The sequence below is a fragment of the Columba livia genome, unplaced genomic scaffold (genome assembly GCF_036013475.1).
Source record: "Columba livia isolate bColLiv1 breed racing homer unplaced genomic scaffold, bColLiv1.pat.W.v2 Scaffold_106, whole genome shotgun sequence".
Classification (NCBI taxonomy): Eukaryota; Metazoa; Chordata; class Aves; order Columbiformes; family Columbidae; genus Columba; species Columba livia.
The window spans coordinates 3,312,153-3,325,733 of NW_027043011.1; positions in this window are offsets into that span (position 1 = coordinate 3,312,153).

A 13,581-nucleotide genomic window follows, 5' to 3' on the forward strand; every position below is an offset into this window, starting at 1 on the left:
CGGGGGCAGCTCCAACACATCCCCGAGGAAGCACTGGAGCAGCTGGTGGAATCACAGGGCAGGGATGAAGGGAGGAAGACCTTGCATGAGGCTGCTGGAGGTTCTCTGCTGCAAGACAACGTGTTGACAGAGCCACCACCTTCCAAACTCGTCGGATGCTTTGAAATCCTTCTCAACCGGATTGCAGTGCCAAGAGCAAAGGAGTGTTGCAAGGCAAGGCAAGGCAAGGCAAGGCAAGGCAAGGCAAGGCAAGGCAAGGCAAGGCAAGGCAAGGCAAGGCAAGGCAAGGCAAGGCAAGGCAAGGCAAAGGCAAGGCAAAGGCAAGGCAAAGGCAAGGCAAAGGCAAGGCAAGGCAAGGCAACGGCAAGGCAAGGCAAGGCAAGGCAAGGCAAGGCAAGGCAAGGCAATGCAAGGCAAGGCAAGGGCAAGGCAAGGCAAGGCAAAGGCAAGGCAAGGCAAAGGCAAGGCAAAGGCAAAGGCAAGGCAAGGCAAGGCAAGGCAAGGCAAGGCAAGGCAAGGCAAGGCAAGGCAAGGCAAGGCAAGGCAAGGCAAGGCAAGGCAAGGCAAGGCAAGGTCAAGGCAAGGCAAGGCAAAGGCAAGGCAAAGGCAAAGGCAAGGCAAGGCAAGGCAAGGCAAGGCAAGGCAAAGGCAAGGCAAGGTAAGGCAAAGACAAGGCAAAGGCAAGGCAAGACCACAGAAGAAGGAGAAGAAAGGAGAAGAGAGGAGAGGGCAACAAAGGAAAACAAAACTAAAAAAAATATAAGACTAAATAAAATGAAATAAAATAAATTAAAAAGTGAAACAGATGTATCCATTGTGTTATGTGTCCTTGAAAGTGGTTTTGGAGCTGAAATTCCACTGTCCTTTCAGGCAAATATTCTTTTTGTTATTTGACTCACTATGGGGAGAGAAGAAAAGGGAAAAAGTGGAGAGAGGAGAAGTGAGGCGAGGCGAGGCGAGGCGAGGCGAGGAGAGGAGAGGAGAGGAGAGGAGAGGAGAGAAGATGAAATAAGGCTGGACAGACAACAAATCCAGACTCTATTTTTGCAAAAAAGGGCCATGGTTAGGTTGATTACTCCCCTGTCTTGTAGGTACAGAGAGTGATTGGGGGCCAGCGGCTCAAGGGCTTCCTCCAAAGGGTGCTGGGCAGAGGGGGGATGGGCGGGGCTGCACATGGGGGCTCTGTCACCCCCACGTCACAATGCCAGCACCCGGCAACGCTGAGGTCACAATGCCCCGGGGCACTATAAAAGGGAGCAGCCTCCCCTGCCCAGCGCCAGAGCTGGCCCGGGGGCAGCTCCAACACATCCCCGAGGAAGCACTGGAGCAGCTGGTGGAATCACAGGGCAGGGATGAAGGGAGGAAGACCTTGCATGAGGCTGCTGGAGGTTCTCTGCTGCAAGACAACGTGTTGACAGAGCCACCACCTTCCAAACTCGTCGGATGCTTTGAAATCCTTCTCAACCGGATTGCAGTGCCAAGAGCAAAGGAGTGTTGCAAGGCAAGGCAAGGCAAGGCAAGGCAAGGCAAGGCAAGGCAAGGCAAGGCAAGGCAAGGCAAGGCAAAGGCAAGGCAAGACCACAGAAGAAGGAGAAGAAAGGAGAAGAGAGGAGAGGGCAACAAAGGAAAACAAAACTAAAAAAAATATAAGACTAAATAAAATGAAATAAAATAAATTAAAAAGTGAAACAGATGTATCCATTGTGTTATGTGTCCTTGAAAGTGGTTTTGGAGCTGAAATTCCACTGTCCTTTCAGGCAAATATTCTTTTTGTTATTTGACTCACTATGGGGAGAGAAGAAAAGGGAAAAAGTGGAGAGAGGAGAAGTGAGGCGAGGCGAGGCGAGGCGAGGCGAGGCGAGGCGAGGAGAGGAGAGGAGAGGAGAGGAGAGGAGAGGAGAGGAGAGGAGAGAAGATGAAATAAGGCTGGACAGACAACAAATCCAGACTCTATTTTTGCAAAAAAGGGCCATGGTTAGGTTGATTACTCCCCTGTCTTGTAGGTACAGAGAGTGATTGGGGGCCAGCGGCTCAAGGGCTTCCTCCAAAGGGTGCTGGGCAGAGGGGGGATGGGCGGGGCTGCACATGGGGGCTCTGTCACCCCCACGTCACAATGCCAGCACCCGGCAACGCTGAGGTCACAATGCCCCGGGGCACTATAAAAGGGAGCAGCCTCCCCTGCCCAGCGCCAGAGCTGGCCCGGGGGCAGCTCCAACACATCCCCGAGGAAGCACTGGAGCAGCTGGTGGAATCACAGGGCAGGGATGAAGGGAGGAAGACCTTGCATGAGGCTGCTGGAGGTTCTCTGCTGCAAGACAACGTGTTGACAGAGCCACCACCTTCCAAACTCGTCGGATGCTTTGAAATCCTTCTCAACCGGATTGCAGTGCCAAGAGCAAAGGAGTGTTGCAAGGCAAGGCAAGGCAAGGCAAGGCAAGGCAAGGCAAGGCAAGGCAAGGCAAGGCAAAGGCAAGGCAAGACCACAGAAGAAGGAGAAGAAAGGAGAAGAGAGGAGAGGGCAACAAAGGAAAACAAAACTAAAAAAAATATAAGACTAAATAAAATGAAATAAAATAAATTAAAAAGTGAAACAGATGTATCCATTGTGTTATGTGTCCTTGAAAGTGGTTTTGGAGCTGAAATTCCACTGTCCTTTCAGGCAAATATTCTTTTTGTTATTTGACTCACTATGGGGAGAGAAGAAAAGGGAAAAAGTGGAGAGAGGAGAAGTGAGGCGAGGCGAGGCGAGGCGAGGCGAGGCGAGGAGAGGAGAGGAGAGGAGAGGAGAGGAGAGGAGAGGAGATGAAATAAGGCTGGACAGACAACAAATCCAGACTCTATTTTTGCAAAAAAGGGCCATGGTTAGGTTGATTACTCCCCTGTCTTGTAGGTACAGAGAGTGATTGGGGGCCAGCGGCTCAAGGGCTTCCTCCAAAGGGTGCTGGGCAGAGGGGGGATGGGCGGGGCTGCACATGGGGGCTCTGTCACCCCCACGTCACAATGCCAGCACCCGGCAACGCTGAGGTCACAATGCCCCGGGGCACTATAAAAGGGAGCAGCCTCCCCTGCCCAGCGCCAGAGCTGGCCCGGGGGCAGCTCCAACACATCCCCGAGGAAGCACTGGAGCAGCTGGTGGAATCACAGGGCAGGGATGAAGGGAGGAAGACCTTGCATGAGGCTGCTGGAGGTTCTCTGCTGCAAGACAACGTGTTGACAGAGCCACCACCTTCCAAACTCGTCGGATGCTTTGAAATCCTTCTCAACCGGATTGCAGTGCCAAGAGCAAAGGAGTGTTGCAAGGCAAGGCAAGGCAAGGCAAGGCAAGGCAAGGCAAGGCAAGGCAAGGCAAGGCAAGGCAAGGCAAGGCAAAGGCAAGGCAAGACCACAGAAGAAGGAGAAGAAAGGAGAAGAGAGGAGAGGGCAACAAAGGAAAACAAAACTAAAAAAAATATAAGACTAAATAAAATGAAATAAAATAAATTAAAAAGTGAAACAGATGTATCCATTGTGTTATGTGTCCTTGAAAGTGGTTTTGGAGCTGAAATTCCACTGTCCTTTCAGGCAAATATTCTTTTTGTTATTTGACTCACTATGGGGAGAGAAGAAAAGGGAAAAAGTGGAGAGAGGAGAAGTGAGGCGAGGCGAGGCGAGGCGAGGCGAGGCGAGGAGAGGAGAGGAGAGGAGAGGAGAGGAGAGGAGAGGAGAGAAGATGAAATAAGGCTGGACAGACAACAAATCCAGACTCTATTTTTGCAAAAAAGGGCCATGGTTAGGTTGATTACTCCCCTGTCTTGTAGGTACAGAGAGTGATTGGGGGCCAGCGGCTCAAGGGCTTCCTCCAAAGGGTGCTGGGCAGAGGGGGGATGGGCGGGGCTGCACATGGGGGCTCTGTCACCCCCACGTCACAATGCCAGCACCCGGCAACGCTGAGGTCACAATGCCCCGGGGCACTATAAAAGGGAGCAGCCTCCCCTGCCCAGCGCCAGAGCTGGCCCGGGGGCAGCTCCAACACATCCCCGAGGAAGCACTGGAGCAGCTGGTGGAATCACAGGGCAGGGATGAAGGGAGGAAGACCTTGCATGAGGCTGCTGGAGGTTCTCTGCTGCAAGACAACGTGTTGACAGAGCCACCACCTTCCAAACTCGTCGGATGCTTTGAAATCCTTCTCAACCGGATTGCAGTGGCAAGAGCAAAGGAGTGTTGCAAGGCAAGGCAAGGCAAGGCAAGGCAAGGCAAGGCAAGGCAAGGCAAGGCAAGGCAAGGCAAGGCAAGGCAAGGCAAGGCAAAGGCAAGGCAAGACCACAGAAGAAGGAGAAGAAAGGAGAAGAGAGGAGAGGGCAACAAAGGAAAACAAAACTAAAAAAAATATAAGACTAAATAAAATGAAATAAAATAAATTAAAAAGTGAAACAGATGTATCCATTGTGTTATGTGTCCTTGAAAGTGGTTTTGGAGCTGAAATTCCACTGTCCTTTCAGGCAAATATTCTTTTTGTTATTTGACTCACTATGGGGAGAGAAGAAAAGGGAAAAAGTGGAGAGAGGAGAAGTGAGGCGAGGCGAGGCGAGGCGAGGCGAGGCGAGGAGAGGAGAGGAGAGGAGAGGAGAGGAGAGGAGAGGAGAGAAGATGAAATAAGGCTGGACAGACAACAAATCCAGACTCTATTTTTGCAAAAAAGGGCCATGGTTAGGTTGATTACTCCCCTGTCTTGTAGGTACAGAGAGTGATTGGGGGCCAGCGGCTCAAGGGCTTCCTCCAAAGGGTGCTGGGCAGAGGGGGGATGGGCGGGGCTGCACATGGGGGCTCTGTCACCCCCACGTCACAATGCCAGCACCCGGCAACGCTGAGGTCACAATGCCCCGGGGCACTATAAAAGGGAGCAGCCTCCCCTGCCCAGCGCCAGAGCTGGCCCGGGGGCAGCTCCAACACATCCCCGAGGAAGCACTGGAGCAGCTGGTGGAATCACAGGGCAGGGATGAAGGGAGGAAGACCTTGCATGAGGCTGCTGGAGGTTCTCTGCTGCAAGACAACGTGTTGACAGAGCCACCACCTTCCAAACTCGTCGGATGCTTTGAAATCCTTCTCAACCGGATTGCAGTGCCAAGAGCAAAGGAGTGTTGCAAGGCAAGGCAAGGCAAGGCAAGGCAAGGCAAGGCAAGGCAAGGCAAGGCAAGGCAAGGCAAGGCAAGGCAAGGCAAGGCAAAGGCAAGGCAAGACCACAGAAGAAGGAGAAGAAAGGAGAAGAGAGGAGAGGGCAACAAAGGAAAACAAAACTAAAAAAAATATAAGACTAAATAAAATGAAATAAAATAAATTAAAAAGTGAAACAGATGTATCCATTGTGTTATGTGTCCTTGAAAGTGGTTTTGGAGCTGAAATTCCACTGTCCTTTCAGGCAAATATTCTTTTTGTTATTTGACTCACTATGGGGAGAGAAGAAAAGGGAAAAAGTGGAGAGAGGAGAAGTGAGGCGAGGCGAGGCGAGGCGAGGCGAGGCGAGGAGAGGAGAGGAGAGGAGAGGAGAGGAGAGGAGAGGAGAGGAGAGAAGATGAAATAAGGCTGGACAGACAACAAATCCAGACTCTATTTTTGCAAAAAAGGGCCATGGTTAGGTTGATTACTCCCCTGTCTTGTAGGTACAGAGAGTGATTGGGGGCCAGCGGCTCAAGGGCTTCCTCCAAAGGGTGCTGGGCAGAGGGGGGATGGGCGGGGCTGCACATGGGGGCTCTGTCACCCCCACGTCACAATGCCAGCACCCGGCAACGCTGAGGTCACAATGCCCCGGGGCACTATAAAAGGGAGCAGCCTCCCCTGCCCAGCGCCAGAGCTGGCCCGGGGGCAGCTCCAACACATCCCCGAGGAAGCACTGGAGCAGCTGGTGGAATCACAGGGCAGGGATGAAGGGAGGAAGACCTTGCATGAGGCTGCTGGAGGTTCTCTGCTGCAAGACAACGTGTTGACAGAGCCACCACCTTCCAAACTCGTCGGATGCTTTGAAATCCTTCTCAACCGGATTGCAGTGGCAAGAGCAAAGGAGTGTTGCAAGGCAAGGCAAGGCAAGGCAAGGCAAGGCAAGGCAAGGCAAGGCAAGGCAAGGCAAGGCAAGGCAAAGGCAAGGCAAGACCACAGAAGAAGGAGAAGAAAGGAGAAGAGAGGAGAGGGCAACAAAGGAAAACAAAACTAAAAAAAATATAAGACTAAATAAAATGAAATAAAATAAATTAAAAAGTGAAACAGATGTATCCATTGTGTTATGTGTCCTTGAAAGTGGTTTTGGAGCTGAAATTCCACTGTCCTTTCAGGCAAATATTCTTTTTGTTATTTGACTCACTATGGGGAGAGAAGAAAAGGGAAAAAGTGGAGAGAGGAGAAGTGAGGCGAGGCGAGGCGAGGCGAGGCGAGGCGAGGAGAGGAGAGGAGAGGAGAGGAGAGGAGAGGAGAGGAGAGAAGATGAAATAAGGCTGGACAGACAACAAATCCAGACTCTATTTTTGCAAAAAAGGGCCATGGTTAGGTTGATTACTCCCCTGTCTTGTAGGTACAGAGAGTGATTGGGGGCCAGCGGCTCAAGGGCTTCCTCCAAAGGGTGCTGGGCAGAGGGGGGATGGGCGGGGCTGCACATGGGGGCTCTGTCACCCCCACGTCACAATGCCAGCACCCGGCAACGCTGAGGTCACAATGCCCCGGGGCACTATAAAAGGGAGCAGCCTCCCCTGCCCAGCGCCAGAGCTGGCCCGGGGGCAGCTCCAACACATCCCCGAGGAAGCACTGGAGCAGCTGGTGGAATCACAGGGCAGGGATGAAGGGAGGAAGACCTTGCATGAGGCTGCTGGAGGTTCTCTGCTGCAAGACAACGTGTTGACAGAGCCACCACCTTCCAAACTCGTCGGATGCTTTGAAATCCTTCTCAACCGGATTGCAGTGGCAAGAGCAAAGGAGTGTTGCAAGGCAAGGCAAGGCAAGGCAAGGCAAGGCAAGGCAAGGCAAGGCAAGGCAAGGCAAGGCAAGGCAAGGCAAGGCAAAGGCAAGGCAAGACCACAGAAGAAGGAGAAGAAAGGAGAAGAGAGGAGAGGGCAACAAAGGAAAACAAAACTAAAAAAAATATAAGACTAAATAAAATGAAATAAAATAAATTAAAAAGTGAAACAGATGTATCCATTGTGTTATGTGTCCTTGAAAGTGGTTTTGGAGCTGAAATTCCACTGTCCTTTCAGGCAAATATTCTTTTTGTTATTTGACTCACTATGGGGAGAGAAGAAAAGGGAAAAAGTGGAGAGAGGAGAAGTGAGGCGAGGCGAGGCGAGGCGAGGCGAGGAGAGGAGAGGAGAGGAGAGGAGAGGAGAGGAGAGAAGATGAAATAAGGCTGGACAGACAACAAATCCAGACTCTATTTTTGCAAAAAAGGGCCATGGTTAGGTTGATTACTCCCCTGTCTTGTAGGTACAGAGAGTGATTGGGGGCCAGCGGCTCAAGGGCTTCCTCCAAAGGGTGCTGGGCAGAGGGGGGATGGGCGGGGCTGCACATGGGGGCTCTGTCACCCCCACGTCACAATGCCAGCACCCGGCAACGCTGAGGTCACAATGCCCCGGGGCACTATAAAAGGGAGCAGCCTCCCCTGCCCAGCGCCAGAGCTGGCCCGGGGGCAGCTCCAACACATCCCCGAGGAAGCACTGGAGCAGCTGGTGGAATCACAGGGCAGGGATGAAGGGAGGAAGACCTTGCATGAGGCTGCTGGAGGTTCTCTGCTGCAAGACAACCTGTTGACAGAGCCACCACCTTCCAAACTCGTCGGATGCTTTGAAATCCTTCTCAACCGGATTGCAGTGGCAAGAGCAAAGGAGTGTGGCAAGGCAAGGCAAGGCAAGGCAAGGCAAGGCAAGGCAAGGCAAGGCAAGGCAAGGCAAGGCAAGGCAAAGGCAAGGCAAAGGCAAGGCAAAGGCAAGGCAAAGGCAAGGCAAGGCAAGGCAACGGCAAGGCAAGGCAAGGCAAGGCAAGGCAAGGCAAGGCAAGGCAATGCAAGGCAAGGCAAGGGCAAGGCAAGGCAAGGCAAAGGCAAGGCAAGGCAAAGGCAAGGCAAAGGCAAAGGCAAGGCAAGGCAAGGCAAGGCAAGGCAAGGCAAGGCAAGGCAAGGCAAGGCAAGGCAAGGCAAGGTCAAGGCAAGGCAAGGCAAAGGCAAAGGCAAGGCAAGGCAAGGCAAGGCAAGGCAAGGCAAAGGCAAGGCAAGGTAAGGCAAAGACAAGGCAAGGCAAGGCAAGACCACAGAAGAAGGAGAAGAAAGGAGAAGAGAGGAGAGGGCAACAAAGGAAAACAAAACTAAAAAAAATATAAGACTAAATAAAATGAAATAAAATAAATTAAAAAGTGAAACAGATGTATCCATTGTGTTATGTGTCCTTGAAAGTGGTTTTGGAGCTGAAATTCCACTGTCCTTTCAGGCAAATATTCTTTTTGTTATTTGACTCACTATGGGGAGAGAAGAAAAGGGAAAAAGTGGAGAGAGGAGAAGTGAGGCGAGGCGAGGCGAGGCGAGGCGAGGCGAGGAGAGGAGAGGAGAGGAGAGGAGAGGAGAGGAGAGGAGAGAAGATGAAATAAGGCTGGACAGACAACAAATCCAGACTCTATTTTTGCAAAAAAGGGCCATGGTTAGGTTGATTACTCCCCTGTCTTGTAGGTACAGAGAGTGATTGGGGGCCAGCGGCTCAAGGGCTTCCTCCAAAGGGTGCTGGGCAGAGGGGGGATGGGCGGGGCTGCACATGGGGGCTCTGTCACCCCCACGTCACAATGCCAGCACCCGGCAACGCTGAGGTCACAATGCCCCGGGGCACTATAAAAGGGAGCAGCCTCCCCTGCCCAGCGCCAGAGCTGGCCCGGGGGCAGCTCCAACACATCCCCGAGGAAGCACTGGAGCAGCTGGTGGAATCACAGGGCAGGGATGAAGGGAGGAAGACCTTGCATGAGGCTGCTGGAGGTTCTCTGCTGCAAGACAACGTGTTGACAGAGCCACCACCTTCCAAACTCGTCGGATGCTTTGAAATCCTTCTCAACCGGATTGCAGTGCCAAGAGCAAAGGAGTGTTGCAAGGCAAGGCAAGGCAAGGCAAGGCAAGGCAAGGCAAGGCAAGGCAAGGCAAGGCAAGGCAAGGCAAGGCAAAGGCAAGGCAAGACCACAGAAGAAGGAGAAGAAAGGAGAAGAGAGGAGAGGGCAACAAAGGAAAACAAAACTAAAAAAAATATAAGACTAAATAAAATGAAATAAAATAAATTAAAAAGTGAAACAGATGTATCCATTGTGTTATGTGTCCTTGAAAGTGGTTTTGGAGCTGAAATTCCACTGTCCTTTCAGGCAAATATTCTTTTTGTTATTTGACTCACTATGGGGAGAGAAGAAAAGGGAAAAAGTGGAGAGAGGAGAAGTGAGGCGAGGCGAGGCGAGGCGAGGCGAGGCGAGGAGAGGAGAGGAGAGGAGAGGAGAGGAGAGGAGAGAAGATGAAATAAGGCTGGACAGACAACAAATCCAGACTCTATTTTTGCAAAAAAGGGCCATGGTTAGGTTGATTACTCCCCTGTCTTGTAGGTACAGAGAGTGATTGGGGGCCAGCGGCTCAAGGGCTTCCTCCAAAGGGTGCTGGGCAGAGGGGGGATGGGCGGGGCTGCACATGGGGGCTCTGTCACCCCCACGTCACAATGCCAGCACCCGGCAACGCTGAGGTCACAATGCCCCGGGGCACTATAAAAGGGAGCAGCCTCCCCTGCCCAGCGCCAGAGCTGGCCCGGGGGCAGCTCCAACACATCCCCGAGGAAGCACTGGAGCAGCTGGTGGAATCACAGGGCAGGGATGAAGGGAGGAAGACCTTGCATGAGGCTGCTGGAGGTTCTCTGCTGCAAGACAACGTGTTGACAGAGCCACCACCTTCCAAACTCGTCGGATGCTTTGAAATCCTTCTCAACCGGATTGCAGTGCCAAGAGCAAAGGAGTGTTGCAAGGCAAGGCAAGGCAAGGCAAGGCAAGGCAAGGCAAGGCAAGGCAAGGCAAGGCAAGGCAAGGCAAAGGCAAGGCAAGACCACAGAAGAAGGAGAAGAAAGGAGAAGAGAGGAGAGGGCAACAAAGGAAAACAAAACTAAAAAAAATATAAGACTAAATAAAATGAAATAAAATAAATTAAAAAGTGAAACAGATGTATCCATTGTGTTATGTGTCCTTGAAAGTGGTTTTGGAGCTGAAATTCCACTGTCCTTTCAGGCAAATATTCTTTTTGTTATTTGACTCACTATGGGGAGAGAAGAAAAGGGAAAAAGTGGAGAGAGGAGAAGTGAGGCGAGGCGAGGCGAGGCGAGGCGAGGCGAGGAGAGGAGAGGAGAGGAGAGGAGAGGAGAGGAGAGAAGATGAAATAAGGCTGGACAGACAACAAATCCAGACTCTATTTTTGCAAAAAAGGGCCATGGTTAGGTTGATTACTCCCCTGTCTTGTAGGTACAGAGAGTGATTGGGGGCCAGCGGCTCAAGGGCTTCCTCCAAAGGGTGCTGGGCAGAGGGGGGATGGGCGGGGCTGCACATGGGGGCTCTGTCACCCCCACGTCACAATGCCAGCACCCGGCAACGCTGAGGTCACAATGCCCCGGGGCACTATAAAAGGGAGCAGCCTCCCCTGCCCAGCGCCAGAGCTGGCCCGGGGGCAGCTCCAACACATCCCCGAGGAAGCACTGGAGCAGCTGGTGGAATCACAGGGCAGGGATGAAGGGAGGAAGACCTTGCATGAGGCTGCTGGAGGTTCTCTGCTGCAAGACAACGTGTTGACAGAGCCACCACCTTCCAAACTCGTCGGATGCTTTGAAATCCTTCTCAACCGGATTGCAGTGCCAAGAGCAAAGGAGTGTTGCAAGGCAAGGCAAGGCAAGGCAAGGCAAGGCAAGGCAAGGCAAGGCAAGGCAAGGCAAGGCAAGGCAAGGCAAGGCAAGGCAAAGGCAAGGCAAGACCACAGAAGAAGGAGAAGAAAGGAGAAGAGAGGAGAGGGCAACAAAGGAAAACAAAACTAAAAAAAATATAAGACTAAATAAAATGAAATAAAATAAATTAAAAAGTGAAACAGATGTATCCATTGTGTTATGTGTCCTTGAAAGTGGTTTTGGAGCTGAAATTCCACTGTCCTTTCAGGCAAATATTCTTTTTGTTATTTGACTCACTATGGGGAGAGAAGAAAAGGGAAAAAGTGGAGAGAGGAGAAGTGAGGCGAGGCGAGGCGAGGCGAGGCGAGGCGAGGAGAGGAGAGGAGAGGAGAGGAGAGGAGAGGAGAGGAGAGGAGAGAAGATGAAATAAGGCTGGACAGACAACAAATCCAGACTCTATTTTTGCAAAAAAGGGCCATGGTTAGGTTGATTACTCCCCTGTCTTGTAGGTACAGAGAGTGATTGGGGGCCAGCGGCTCAAGGGCTTCCTCCAAAGGGTGCTGGGCAGAGGGGGGATGGGCGGGGCTGCACATGGGGGCTCTGTCACCCCCACGTCACAATGCCAGCACCCGGCAACGCTGAGGTCACAATGCCCCGGGGCACTATAAAAGGGAGCAGCCTCCCCTGCCCAGCGCCAGAGCTGGCCCGGGGGCAGCTCCAACACATCCCCGAGGAAGCACTGGAGCAGCTGGTGGAATCACAGGGCAGGGATGAAGGGAGGAAGACCTTGCATGAGGCTGCTGGAGGTTCTCTGCTGCAAGACAACGTGTTGACAGAGCCACCACCTTCCAAACTCGTCGGATGCTTTGAAATCCTTCTCAACCGGATTGCAGTGGCAAGAGCAAAGGAGTGTTGCAAGGCAAGGCAAGGCAAGGCAAGGCAAGGCAAGGCAAGGCAAGGCAAGGCAAGGCAAGGCAAGGCAAAGGCAAGGCAAGACCACAGAAGAAGGAGAAGAAAGGAGAAGAGAGGAGAGGGCAACAAAGGAAAACAAAACTAAAAAAAATATAAGACTAAATAAAATGAAATAAAATAAATTAAAAAGTGAAACAGATGTATCCATTGTGTTATGTGTCCTTGAAAGTGGTTTTGGAGCTGAAATTCCACTGTCCTTTCAGGCAAATATTCTTTTTGTTATTTGACTCACTATGGGGAGAGAAGAAAAGGGAAAAAGTGGAGAGAGGAGAAGTGAGGCGAGGCGAGGCGAGGCGAGGCGAGGCGAGGAGAGGAGAGGAGAGGAGAGGAGAGGAGAGGAGAGGAGAGAAGATGAAATAAGGCTGGACAGACAACAAATCCAGACTCTATTTTTGCAAAAAAGGGCCATGGTTAGGTTGATTACTCCCCTGTCTTGTAGGTACAGAGAGTGATTGGGGGCCAGCGGCTCAAGGGCTTCCTCCAAAGGGTGCTGGGCAGAGGGGGGATGGGCGGGGCTGCACATGGGGGCTCTGTCACCCCCACGTCACAATGCCAGCACCCGGCAACGCTGAGGTCACAATGCCCCGGGGCACTATAAAAGGGAGCAGCCTCCCCTGCCCAGCGCCAGAGCTGGCCCGGGGGCAGCTCCAACACATCCCCGAGGAAGCACTGGAGCAGCTGGTGGAATCACAGGGCAGGGATGAAGGGAGGAAGACCTTGCATGAGGCTGCTGGAGGTTCTCTGCTGCAAGACAACGTGTTGACAGAGCCACCACCTTCCAAACTCGTCGGATGCTTTGAAATCCTTCTCAACCGGATTGCAGTGCCAAGAGCAAAGGAGTGTTGCAAGGCAAGGCAGGCAAGGCAAGGCAAGGCAAGGCAAGGCAAGGCAAGGCAAGGCAAGGCAAGGCAAGGCAAGGCAAGGCAAGGCAAGGCAAGGCAAGGCAAGGCAAGGCAAGGCAAGGCAAGGCAAGGCAAGGCAAGGCAAGGCAAGGCAAGGCAAGGCAAGGCAAGGCAAGGCAAGGCAAGGCAAGGCAAGGCAAGGCAAGGCAAGGCAAGGCAAGGCAAGGCAAGGCAAGGCAAGGCAAGGCAAGGCAAGGCAAGGCAAGGCAAGGCAAGGCAAGGCAAGGCAAGGCAAGGCAAGGCAAGGCAAGGCAAGGCAAGGCAAGGCAAGGCAAGGCAAGGCAAGGCAAGGCAAGGCAAGGCAAGGCAAGGCAAGGCAAGGCAAGGCAAGGCAAGGCAAGGCAAGGCAAGGCAAGGCAAGGCAAGGCAAGGCAAGGCAAGGCAAGGCAAGGCAAGGCAAGGCAAGGCAAGGCAAGGCAAGGCAAGGCAAGGCAAGGCAAGGCAAGGCAAGGCAAGGCAAGGCAAGGCAAGGCAAGGCAAGGCAAGGCAAGGCAAGGCAAGGCAAGGCAAGGCAAGGCAAGGCAAGGCAAGGCAAGGCAAGGCAAGGCAAGGCAAGGCAAGGCAAGGCAAGGCAAGGCAAGACCACAGAAGAAGGAGAAGAAAGGAGAAGAGAGGAGAGGGCAACAAAGGAAAACAAAACTAAAAAAAATATAAGACTAAATAGAATGAAATAAAATAAATTAAAAAGTGAAACAGATGTATCCATTGTGTTATGTGTCCTTGAAAGTGGTTTTGGAGCTGAAATTCCACTGTCCTTTCAGGCAAATATTCTTTTTGTTATTTGACTCACTATGGGGAGAGAAGAAAAGGGAAAAAGTGGAGAG